This window comes from Micromys minutus (assembly GCF_963924665.1).
Source record: "Micromys minutus genome assembly, chromosome: 6".
NCBI lineage: Eukaryota > Metazoa > Chordata > Mammalia > Rodentia > Muridae > Micromys > Micromys minutus.
Genome location: NC_137975.1, coordinates 12,579,671 through 12,592,849, shown reverse-complemented (window position 1 = coordinate 12,592,849; position 13,179 = coordinate 12,579,671). Strand labels below are relative to the sequence as shown.

The 13,179-nt window shown below is 47.5% G+C and overlaps 1 protein-coding gene across 4 annotated transcripts in view; it reads right to left on the bottom strand.

Moving 5' to 3' along the window:
• The window catches only part of LOC308422158 (UPF0538 protein C2orf76 homolog), a 67,569-nt gene extending 54,421 nt beyond the window's left edge, over positions 1–13,148 (bottom strand). For 2 of the 4 annotated variants that reach the window (XM_080918623.1, XM_080918626.1), the window contains exon 1: positions 13,098–13,123. The gene's annotated coding sequence lies outside the window, so the exon portion shown is untranslated. Of the gene's footprint in view, positions 1–13,097 lie in introns of all 4 variants that reach the window. The other 2 variants (XM_080918625.1, XM_080918624.1) reach the window with 2 other exon arrangements.
• Between the last annotated feature and the right edge of the window lie 31 nt (positions 13,149–13,179).

Below are 13,179 nucleotides of genomic sequence, written 5' to 3'. Positions count from 1 at the left end.
ACACCATGACCACAGCAACTCTTACAAGAGGAAAATGTTTAACGGGGACTTGCTTACAGTTTCAGAAGTTTAGACCATTGTTACTGTGGCGGGAACCATGGCAACAGAGAACATGGTGGCAGGTAGGTATGACACTGGAGAAGTAACTAAGGGAAGAAAGGGGAGAGGGAACCTCAAAGCCCACCTTCAGTGACACACTTCCTCCAACAAAGCCACACAAGGCCATATCTTCTAATCTGTCTCGAAGAGTGCCAGTCTTTGGTGACCAAGCATTCCGACTCAAAGCAGCACAGACGGTTGACCAGTTAAGAGTGTGTTGCTCTTGCAGAGAACTGAGTTCAGAACCCAGTACTCACACTGGACAGCTTACAACTCCAGCTTCAAGGGATCCAGTGCCCTCTCCTGGATTCCACGTGCATTGGCACTCACATGCACAAACCCACACATAGACATACACATAAAAATAAAACAAATCTAAATTAAAAGAATGCTTTTAATTTTTAAAGCTCAGATCATTCTAAGATAAGTTAAAAAAAAAAAAAAACCTTCCACCTGTTGGCATTTAAGTAACATGGTAGGTAGGTTCAACATAAACATGCGCTAATCTAATGACTCCCACACAAGCTCCCCGTGTTGCTAAAGCTTACCACATGGTTACCTTAGCCGCTGAGAATGGGTCATTGTTAATGCCGAATAAGTAAATAGGCACAAGATCCCAATGACTGTGTCTCTGAGCTGCTGCCGTCAGCACCTGCAGCTCCACAGACCTGCCTCCGCCTTGGTCTCTCATCTTGCTGAAGGCACATGACACTTAAGAAATGATCCAAGGCAGCAAGTGTTCCAGGTTCAAGAGAAATGCTGCTTCATATGGGGGAGGGGGGTTGCACTTGTCTGACTGCCTGTGTGTCTACAAGGACTATCAGGGTGCCTTCCTCAGTCACGCTCCATTGTATTGTATGAGACAGGGTCTCTCACTGACTTGGCTGGGTGGGCAAGTGAACGCCAGGGCTTCACTTGTCTTTGGCGGTGCCAGGGTTACAGACAGGGGCCACTGTGTCTGTCTACTTTGGCCTCAGTATATCACTAGCAGCCCGGGACTCACTGTAAATATCAGGCTGCCGTAGATTCAGAGAGTTACCTGCCTTTATTTCTGCCACTGGCGTGCTGAGATTAAAGGCATGTGGCACCACGCCCAGAGTGTATCCAGCTTCTTGTGTGAATCCCGGGGATCTGAACTCAGCTCCTCCTGCTTGTAAAGTAAGCACTATACCCACTGAGCCACCATTCTAGCCCCTACACGTCCCATGAGGGAGAAGCTTCATCCTTCGGTGTTGGGCCTCTTACAGTTTTTGCGTGCATTCTGAGCACAGAGGTGGCTGCGGTTGTTCCAATCAGTCTTTCTAGGATATATGGCCTCTGGCAGCTCCTCAAGACAGAATGGGATCTCCCACCAGCATAGGAGGTAGGGCTGGCTAAAATGAAGACAGGCTCTCCCTCAGGGGGAAAGTAGCTTGTGGTCCTATGGTAAAGGTTCAGATTACCTAAAATTGGGTTTCTGCAGGTTTGTCACAAACACATGGATGTGTATCAAACTCTGAGCCACAGTCCTGATCCATGGGAATTTGGGGCAAGAGGAATGAATATAAGTTATAAGTGCTCTTGGCTGTGCCATGAACAACAGAGGCCTTCATCTCTGACCCAAGAGTCTCATACCTTCCATCAACATCAAGTCTTAGGTCATAAGGCAGCAGACGTGGATTGGTTGGTAGAGTACTTTCGTAGCATGCACAAGGTTTGATCAAACCAGGCATGGCAGTGACACCTGTACTGAATCCCAGAATTCAGGAGGTGGAAGCAGAATAATCAGAAATTCAGTATACAGTGAGTTTGAGAACACACTAGGGTACAAGAGACTCTGTCTCGAAGAGCGGGGTGTATAGGGCTGGTGAGACAGCTGTATGGCTAGTTCTAATTATCAACTCCTCACAATCTAAAATCACCTGGAAGACAGTCTCAAGGAAGGACTGCCTGCATTGAGTTGGTCTGTAGGCCTGTCTGTGATGGATTATCTTCATTATGTTAACTGGAGTGTGTAGACCTTTCCACTGTGGGTGACACCATTCCCTAGGCAGGGAATCCTAAGCATGGAGACAGTGAACGGAACACTAGCATGCACATGTTATTTCACTGCTCTTTGTTCTTGACTACGTTCATAGTTTCTTCAAGTTCCTACCATCCTGACTTCCCCACAGTGATGGAAGTCTGTCACTAGGGATGGGCTTTGGGGTTTCCAAATCTCATGCCAAGTTCAGTGGCTCTTCCTGCTGCTTGTGGATCCAGATCTCAGCTACCATGTCTGGCTTCATGCCACCATGCTCCCTGCCATAAGGGCAATAGACTAAACCTCTAAAACTATAAGCAAGCCCCAGTTAAATGGTTTCCTTTATAAGAATCTCCATGGCCACGGTGTCTCTTCAGCAGCAGAACACTAAGACAACGAAAACAAAAGGTTTACTTTGGCTCACAGACCAGAAGTTCTCAGTCAATTCGCCATCTGTGGCCCCATTGTTTCAGGCCTATGAGAGTAAAGATGGCACAAAAATATGTCAGAACAGAACCACTCACTTCAAGGTCAGGGTGAAAAGACCAAGAGAGAGATGAGGGTTTACACCAGTGATACAAAGACTTCTCACAGGTCCCATTTCTCAAAGGGTTCTGCCACCTTCCCAGCTGGAAGACCATGCTTCCAAAATGCAGGTCGAAACCCCTTTGGGGGTTGAATAACCCTTTCATAGGGATCACCTAAGACCATCAGAAAACACTAACATTACATTACCATTCATAACACTGTCAAAATTCCAGTTATGACATAGCAATGAAGCAATGAATAGGGGGCACCACAGCACGAGGAACTATACTAAAGGGTCACAGCAGTAGAAAGGTTGAGAACCACTGTTCTAACATATGGGCTTTCAGGCGATGCTCTGGGTGTTTGTTGAGATGTCTCAGTGGTTAAGAGTGCTCACTACTCCTTCAGAGAATCAGAATTTAGTTCCCAGCCCCTAGCTGGGCAGGTCATAATTACTTATAACCAGAGCTTTAGGGGAACTAATGTCCCTTTTTAGCCTCAAGTGTACGAGCGCTCTCTCTCTCTCTCTCTCTCTCTCTCTCTCTCTCTCTCTCTCTCTCTCTCTCTCTCTCTCTCTCTCTCTCTAAGTACAATCTTAAAAATTCAAGCAACAGAAAGGAAGGAAACTGGCATGCCCAGAGTGTAGAGTCATTAGCCAATTCAGCACAGCTGACCCCTACCTACACGTTCCATAGGAAGGGTCATACACAGATGCTGCTGCTACCCCACCACAGTGACAGTGACAGGGGGGCTCTATAGTCTGGAGGAGCTACATGTGGAGACAACTGCTAGCAAGACATACTTCCTGCCATCTGTGATCAGTGGGTGGCCAGGATTTAAGGCAAATGACCCAGCTCTGGATGTCCCCAAAACCTATTGCATAAAGTAGCGAGCTGCAGGCTGCTGAGTCACAGCAGTAATTTTGTCATCCCTGACTGTGCTGGGATCTCATCTCTGTGAGCAAAATTTGGGGGTCACCTCACCACTCTGGGGGTGGCTAATATTGACTGCCAACTAGACAGGGCCTACAATTACCTAGGAGACAAACTCTGTCAGAGTTCCTAGACTGGGTTAACAGAAGTAGGAAGATCCAGCCTGGATTGGGCAGCATCATCTCATGGACTGGATCCTGGATTGAGTAAAGTGAGCTGAGCCCCAGCATCCACCTCTCTGCTGCATGACTGTGTGTGCCATGTGGCCAGCTGCTCACATTCCTGCTGCCGTGCCTTCCCCACCATGATGGACTGTGCCCTCGAACTGTGAGCCACAGTAAACCCTTCCTCCCTGAAGTTGCTTCTGTCAGGTACTCCATCACAGTGACAAAGAAAGTAACATAATGCATATCAATTTAAGTTCCTTAGGACTAAATATGTATAGCCTTAGAGTGCCTAGTCCCTTTGACCACCAAGGAGATACGACCAGTTCTTCCAATTCTTACCACCAAAAAGGAACCCTGACACACTGCTGGATTTGCTGTTGCTTTGATTTTTTTTGGTTTTGTTTTGAGATGGTGGCTCACTATATAGGCCCAACTAGCCTTGAATTATAAGTCTGGCCTTTTAAGTACTAGAATTACAGGTACAGGCGAACTGAGCCAACTATTAACCTCTGACTCAGGGGAAAGAACACCTCCTAATGTGCATTTTGAAACCTAACCACCAATGTGACAGTATTGTGAGGTAAGGCCTCAGGGAGGTGACTGGGTTGTGGGGGCAAACCCTCATGAGGGAGATTAGAACCTTGTAAATGAGGTCCCAGAGGCTGGGAAGATGGCTCAGTGGGCGAAGCATCTGCCATGTAAGAGTGAAAACTGGAGTGTCGGTCCCTATGACCCACATAAGTGAGTGGTAGGCACGATGACCACCTGCAATTTCAACACTTGGAAGGTAGAAACGAGCGATCCCTAGAACAAGATGACTCGTCAGTTTAGGCCAGTTGGGTTTGACTGGGAGCTCCTACCTCAGTAAGTCAGGTAGAGAGAGTGTCAAAGAAGACATCCAATATTAGCCTCAGGACTCTACACACACAGGCACACACATATGTACACACACACACACACACACACACATGCATACACACATTCACATATACACACATGTACACTAAGGGAAAAAAGAATGAGAGGCCTCAGAGAGCTGCCTTGTCTTCTCTGGCATGTCAGGACACTGTCCAAATGAGTCAGAAAACCAGGACTCACCAGACACCAGACCTGGTCTCTAGTGATGTGTCACAGCACTGGACCCCAATCCAACAGTCTAGCACAGGGACAGTTCTATAAACCGTCACTTGAGAATACCACATAAAGACAGAGAATTCAACAGTCCATCTATTAACCAAATGCCAGGGCCCACAAGAAGCTGGGAGGCAGACACAAAGCAGATTCTCCTTCAAAGGCCTTGGAAGGCCTCAGGCTGCTCATCCTAGTTAGTTTCCTGATCAGCTTGACAGAGCCTACAGTCACCTGTGAAGGGGGTCTCGGTCGAAGGATGGCTAGCTCTGTGAGCATGGGGGTGGGGATGTTTTGGAGAGCACAGCCCACTGTGGGCGGCACCATTCCCTGGACTGGTGTCCTGAGCTGTATAATAAAGCTAGCTAAGCATGGGTCAGTACACAAGCTAGGGAGCAGCGCTCCTCTGGGCTTTCTGCTTCGAACTCCTGCTTGAGTTTCTGCCCTGACCTTACTTAATGATGAACTGTGACCTGTAGGTGAAACCAACCCTTCTACTTCCCCAAGTTGCTTCTGGTCCAAGTGTTTTTATAACAACAACAGAAAGAAAACTAAAATGCTGCTGATGCGTTGTTTCACAAAGTGTGAGCCTGCAAGCTCTGGGACGGCAGATTACTGTGACTTTAAGCCAGTCTGTACCTTGTTTCTAAGACACAGAAAGAGAAAGGGGCTCCAGGGCGGAGCACAGGAGGCATGGATTGCAGGGCCTTCAACATGTGTGTGCACACAGCTGCATGTGTGTGTGGGCTGGAGGACAACCCCAGGTGTGTGTGCATGTACCTGTGCACAAGTGTGTAGAGGCGGGCAGACAACCCCAGGTGTCATTCTCAGGATTGTTGTCCACCTTCTGTGGGACAGGCAGGGTCTCTCACTGGCCTGGAGCTGTGAGAGCTCAGCTGTGGACTAAGACCTGCTGGCTAGAGCCCCAGGGACCTGTCTCTGCCTCCCCAGGGCTGGAATTTGCATCCAAGCCTGATGAGCCTATGATCTAAGCAGGGCCCACATGGTGGGAGGAGTGAAGCCACTCTCATAGGCTGTCTTCTGACTTCCACACACATGCCCACTTACATACACATGCACAAAAAAAATTAATAGCACACAAACAATCTAAGAAGGGGGTGGAGAGGTAGCTCTGTGGTTAGAAACACTTGTAACTCTTTCAGAGGACCTGGCTCAGTTCCCAGCACACACACTGCTGTTCACAACCATCTGCAACTCCAGCTCCTGGGGACCCAACTCCCTCTTCTGCCTTCCGTGGGCACCAGGTATGCATGTGGTACACAGACATACATGCATAGTAATACATATTTAAGATATTTTAAATAATAATCTAAAAAAACAAGATTCGCACAGGAGTTACACATTCAGAATCCAGTGTACCTTGTAGAAGTGATTTAAAGATAAGTTTTAATTATTATTTTGTTTGTTGGGGGAGGGGTGTTTTGTTGTTTGAGACAGAGTCTAGTTGTATACCCCAACCTAAACCTCAAACTTGAAATCTTTGTCTCATCCTTTCAAATACTGGATCACAGACGTGTCCCAGTATGCCTGGCACAATGCACTTCAGAGGCTGGAGAGACGACACAGTGGTTAAGAACACTGCTCTTTCCAGAGGACCTGAGTTCAGTTCCCAGTGCCCACACTGAGCGGCTCACAAAAGCCTGTTACTCCAGCCCCAGACCTGACACCCTTTTCTGGCCTCTATGAGTACCCTATACATGTGTGCATGCTCACACATAGATACACATAGATAAAAACAAATCTTAATAATGAGCTCCGAGTGGTACTGTCCTACATGAAGAGATGTTCTTTTCCCTATAGTTCCTGCTAAGTTCAAATCCTGATGTTCTGTACAAAACAAAGCTCAACTCTGAAACATGGAGGGAGGAGCACAGGCAAGCTAGGAACCTCAGGACCTGAGGGATAAGACAGTGGTGGACTAGTTCCCTGAAGTCTCTTGGGTCTCAGACACACACACACACACACAAGTCTGCAATTTTTAGACAAAGTGCCAACACTGAAAGAGCCTAGCAAGTTAAAAAGCTTCAGGCAGAGACGGCTCAGCTCTACTCTAGTAGAGACCACAAAAGACTGTGACCATACCTCTACCTGGACCAGAAACAGCAGAAGGATGCTAGGAGTCCCATCCTCACCGGACTTTAATGGGGGCCCCATCACCTGTCAAGGCACCCTACTCCCATCTTCCCCATGGCTATGAGGTCACCTGGTTACACACACGTCCCTCTCTCTCCACAGTGAATGTATAAGGGAGACCTACTGGAAGGCAGGCACTGTCCCTCTGTCCACTGTAGTAAGGCCACCCTTCTAGCCCATCTTCGCACCCGTGGAAGGCAGGTCAGAACAGTAGCAAGGCATTCCTGGCCCTGCCAGCAAGGTTGCTGCAGAGGCCCAGGGAGAGCAGGACCCCCACCTCGGCTCAGATGCTAGTAAGAACAGAACTGTTTCCTCCACCTAGTAAATGATCCCCTACTTCTATCGGAGTGGGGGTATCAAAGAAAGGCTCAAGATAGGGCTGGAGAAACGTCTTGGTTGGCGAAGGCTTGTGAGCACAAGGACTTTAAACAGGGAGCTAAAACCCATGTTTAAAAAAATAACCCGGGCATGGTGGCAAGCACTCAGAATCCCAGCACTGAGGAGGCAGAGACAAGGAGAGTCCTGGGGTCCACTGGTCAGCCAGCCTAGCCTAGCCAGGGAGCTCCTGTTCCGTCCTGGAAGTGTTCCTGTCTCAAAAACAAGGTGGGGCCACTAAAGTGACTCAGCAGGAAAAAGCCTTTGCCTTGTAAGCTTGATGCCCTGACTTCAGTTCCCAGAGCCCACATGAAGAGCCTGATGTGTAGGCTCAGAGCCTGGGACTCCAGCATTCCTACCAGGAGACAAGAGATGGAGACAGAAGAACCACCTGGAACCTCGAGGGCCGGCGAGCACGGTCAGAGGAGCAACACAAGAGACTCTGCCTTAAGAAGGTAGGAGGAAACTCACCTCTGAAAACTGGCCTTTGAACACTTATACACACACACACACACACACACACACACACACACACACCGATTTTCAGTAAGAAAAGTGGAGCAGTTCACAAGCACCAATAACTCTAGTTCCAAGGTGAAGTGATTTCCTCTTCTGGCTTCTGTGGGCACCTGCACACACACAGCATACATTCACACAGACACACATACATATATACAGTTAAAAGATGCTTTTTAAGGAATGTGCAAATATAACTAAATTAATAAAGGGTAGATGTGCCTGCGGAACACCAGCTGAGGTTGTCCTCTGGCCTTCACACATACATGCATGTGCAAACACCCCAACACACAAACACATGTGAACACATAAAGGAGCATTAAGACAGGATTTGTAGCAGAGGATGACTTAGAACGTCCAATCCTTCCCTTTCTCCCAGTGAGTCAAGGACACTTCCCTACCATTTCCACCCTCACCATTTCCACCCTCAAGCCCTCTTGGTGTCCAAGGCTGCCACCACTGGGTACCACCAGCCATGCTCTCTGGGTACGGGAGAGAAGAGGATGGTACAGACTGGTACCCAGGGTACCGCACACTCTTCTCTAACACCCGCCTTGCTGAAGCTCCTCCCAACATCTGAGGAAGAATGGCAAAGAAGACTGTTCAGAGATCCGGCTGGCAAGCCTCCTTACTGAGGTGTAGGAAAGTCCTACCCCACTCTCTTATCTCCCTCAGCCTTCACGGAGCCCAGGTGTCTGCCCTTCCCTCCCCACTCCTATCCCAGAAGCACTTCCCCGCAGGGAAACACTGCAGTTCCCCCACCCTCACGCTGCTGGAGATTGGCCAGAAGAGTCACATTCCAAGAAAATGGAAACCAAGTTCTGAGTGTTAAGTGGGTGTGTGGGAACACCCTTGCCTTCCGGAAGCTCTCTCACAGCATTAGTTTGTTCTTAACTCTTTTCTTAGTGGTTAGATACTTTTAGAAATTACAGGTTTCCTTTATAGCAAGAAACTTAATCTTAAACCACTCTTCACATCCAATGAGCAGGAGCAAGTTTCACCGGTTCATGTGTCTTGCCCATCTGGCTTAAGCTAACAATAAGGGAAACCTGTGGATACAGACGCACAGAAATCAACCTCAAAGTGATGAGAAACTCCACCTGCTGGCTAGCGTACATAGCCCAAGGTATAGTGCAAGCTGCTAGGTCTAATCCAGTGTTGGATCCTGCAAGTTATGGTATTGACCTGCCTGGCAAAATATGCCTATTGGTCCAATAATGGCCTGATAGTTACAAATTATCAACTGCTTTCTGATTTGCTCTGAGGCCTGCTTCAAAGTAGGAAGTCCATACCTGGTAAATCTGGTCAATCTAACTATGCTGAGATCAAGGAAGCCTGCGGGCAGCCAGAGTGATACCTTATAGATTCATAACCACGAGGGCAAACTGCAACACTGACAACTGCTGGCCAGCTGAGTCAGTTTGGTTGACCAGTTGGCTGGGTCACGTTCCCCATCCTCCCTAAGCCCTCAGCTTCTAAAGCTAGGAGTTCCCAAGAGATTGCATGGGCCTCTGGCCAGAGTCCATCTGCTTTGTTCTAGCTTATGATCTGATAATCAGTTCTAATAAATTCAGTTGGTTTCCAAGTTGACAGCTAATTAAAAAGAACTTTAAAATTTTTTTGCCATTTTTTTTGTTTTATTATATATATGAATGTGGTGTGTGTGTGTGTGTGTGTGTGTGTGTGTATGTGTGTGTGTGTGTAGGCTAGAGGCTGACATTGGATCTTTTACACAATAATTCTCCATCCTATTTTTTGAGACAGTCTCTCAGTAAACCCAGAACTCACTGATTGGCTAGAATGGCTACCAAGCAATCTCCTGGAATTTGCCTATATCAGTCTCCCCAGCACAGAAAATACATTTTAGCAATTATGTGGGGCTGGAAATCTTAATCTTAAGTCTCTATGTTTCCAGAGCAGATGCTTTACCAACCAAACCATCTCCAAATCCTTTTTGTTTGCTTGCTGAGACAAGGTTATAGGGTAGAGCCTAGGCTGTCTTTAAACTCTCAGGAATGCTCCTGGTTTGGTCTCCCTCCCCCTGGGATCACAGTGTGCCATTATGTCCAGCCAGAAGGAGCAAATCGCACAGAAAAAAAAAAAGGTACTGTACTCAGTCACAAAGGATTTGTTGAGTTCCTCAGAAGGGCAAGCATGAAGAGATAAGTGGTGGCCAGTGCACGGTGACCTGTACTCTCCTTACCTCAGGCACAGGAGAAAGCATACAGAAAAGCCAAGTTATAACAAGAGTTCTGATGACATTTCCTCATGAGGACATCAACAGAGCTGAGGACCCCATGATTACTCAAGATTATGAAAAGCAGTGACCTTTTCTAGTTTGGCAGAAATTTGTAATTCGAAAACTTCATGACTGGCCCCAAATATACTGAGCAGTTTATTTTTTTTTTATTATTGTTTATGTGTGCAGGAACTGTGTGTATGCATGCAAGTTCTTGCATGACGCAGTACATACATGGCAGTTTGAGGGCAATTTTGTGGACTTGGTTCTCCCCTTCCTCCTTTATTTGGGTTGAGGGTTAGACTCTCCTTTTCGGGACAGCAGGGTAAGGGCTCTCCCGGCTGAGCCATCCTGCACACATACCCCTGCAGTTTATTTTTTAAAATTAAATTCCAAACACTGAGAAGGCACAGTCAGTAAACTACTTGCCACATAAGCAGGAGAATCTCGAATTCAACTTCTATAAACCATGCAAAACAGCCAGGCATGGTGACATATGCTTATAATGCCTGTATTGAAGAGAGAGGAAAAAGGAGGATCCCTGGGGCTCAAGGGCCCAAACAGTCTAGCAAGTTTACTTGGTAAGTTGGATGACAACGGAAACACAGAAACACCATCTCCAAGACAAACAGAAGGCACTTGAGGAATCAGAGCCCAAGTTTTTCTATGGCCTCCAAATGCCAACCTAACTCCCTGAGGTAGAGGCAGTAAGGGTGGGGCTTAGCAGAGACACCTACAAAAGTCACTGAGCAGCAGGGGAAGAGGAGAAAGTCTGCTGAGAAGACTCAGCATTCACTGACAAGGGGTGCATGGGAGACCCCACAAGGAGAAGTGCTTCCAGCGCCCCTGGCTCAAGATGGCTGAGCTCCCAAGGATCCACACCCTTCAGCAAGTCCTTCACCCATCAGAAATAATTTCTGTACCTTCATCTGGAACCACTACCTGGAATTAATAGAGCGAATAACATTCCTACAAGCAACCAACAACTCAACCTGGACCTACATGCAGACTGTCATACTACATGCAGACTGTCATACTACAGACTGTCATACTACATGCTGACTGTCATACTATATACAGATGACATGCAGATGACAGTAACGCTGATCCACTGACTGCACGTGAGTCCTGTCAAAGCTCCATGGTGTCAATTCCTCTTTCAAAAGTGACAAGGAAAATTACAGTAAGGAATACAAGCTATCCATCTGAGACTTAAGGGGGGGGGGCGCTTCCCCAAATCGCCACTATCAAAGAAATCTACATTTTTTTTAATATTTCACAGGCAAATACCCCAAATTCACCTCCAACGTTTTTGTTACTTTTGCTTTCTAACCAAAGTGGCTCACAAACTAACAAATCTACCCATGTTCCCTGCAATTAAAGTTCTTCCCAAACACTCCGGAAAACCTGACTGACTGTTGGTGACATCTGAAAAAAGTTTTCTATTGGGGGGTGGGGGGGAAATGGAACCCAGGATGTCACATACACTAGGCAGATACTCTCCGAGCAGCAGCCCAGCCCTGCCCTTGCAAACTACTAGAGCTACGATGAGGTACCAGGTAGAAAGCGTGGCCAGCTGTGGCCCAGGCCTCTTGCCACACATTAGGAAGTGAAGAGGGACTATCTCCCTTTTTAATGACCTCCAGAGGATTTTCTACCACCCCTGTCTTTCACTTTTGTATCCTATGCCAGAAAGTTCCCTGTTTCGCCCACTAAATCCTTCCATCCATTTGTGCTGGCTCCCTTCCTCCTGTTCCCATGGAGCCAAGCTCCCCATAACAACCCCGAGTTAGACACTTTTGCACTCCATCACATCTCCACGAGCCATCAGGATGATTGCCCGAGTGCCCCAAATGAACCTCAGCCATCACTAGTCAGCCTCCCTTTCTTAGTCATCCAGTCTCATGCCTTTTACTCTCTCATCCACTGCTCCGCTGTGATCTTTTGTCCTGGGACACATATTCTTGGATTTGAATGCCCTCTAATTGCTGTGCATTTCCTACGCATGCTCTTCCCTGACACTCCGTTTCTCTGACCTCCATGCCTAGCTTAAAAGGCATAATTTTCCTCCACTTCCTCTCCCTAGTGGGAGATTTTCAGTTTGTCTGTCCTGTTGGTTTTTTTTTTTTTTCATCTCAAACTTTAATAAAATTGTTCACAAGCTTCCTTCCGAATCAATTTTAAAATAGTTCATTAGACTAAGAATTCAAAGGGAACAGTGTCCACCGTAGCTCCTGCTCTCTGCTTCCGACCTTCATCCTCTCCCCAGCCCCTCTCCACATACTTCAGTTTCAACTTCCAACTCCTTGCTTTTTAAAATATATCAACTATGAAACCCACTTCAAGACGCTCCAAGCTAGCAGAGATTCGTCCAAGGTCTAGGAGTCAACACTCATCAAAATAAGTATTTTTTAAAACATTCGAAAAGTTATTCACTTAACCAAGGCTTGTTGGGCAGCTCTTCTCCTGCAAGTTTGTTGTATCACTCTGTCTCCGCCTTTATAAAGCACCGATGGAACACTAGACTGCGCTAGGGGTGCAGGACTGAAACCTATGGGCAATGTGCGCAAGTCAAAGAATATGCCAGAAGTTCAGAAGACAAGGCGGGGTTGTGGGCTTGGTCCAGCAGGCCGTCGTTGCGCCCTGCACCGGGGCTTCTTCCCTAGATTCCCTGAAAGGGGTCGGGACATCCCATTTCCCAGACGGGCAAGTTGCCCAACCAGCGAAGCAACTTCCGGCCTCTTTCCAATCGACATGGGATTTAAAGGGAAAGAATCATGTTGACTTCTACTCTTCTCCCGCAGCACCCCCATTTCACGCGTTCTCAGTTCCTGCCAGCTCCCGCCCAACTGCCCCGACCCGTCCGTCCCTCCCACTCCCTTCCGTCCCCACCCCCACCCCCGGAAAAAAAGAAGAAGAAGAAGAAGAAGAAGAAGAAAACCCGTAGCTCGTCCCACCTGCTCCCAACATGCTCCGCGGCTCCTCCCGCGCGTGCGCAGTAAACTCCCTCCTAGGTCTGGGAAGAGCTGGTGCTCTCGG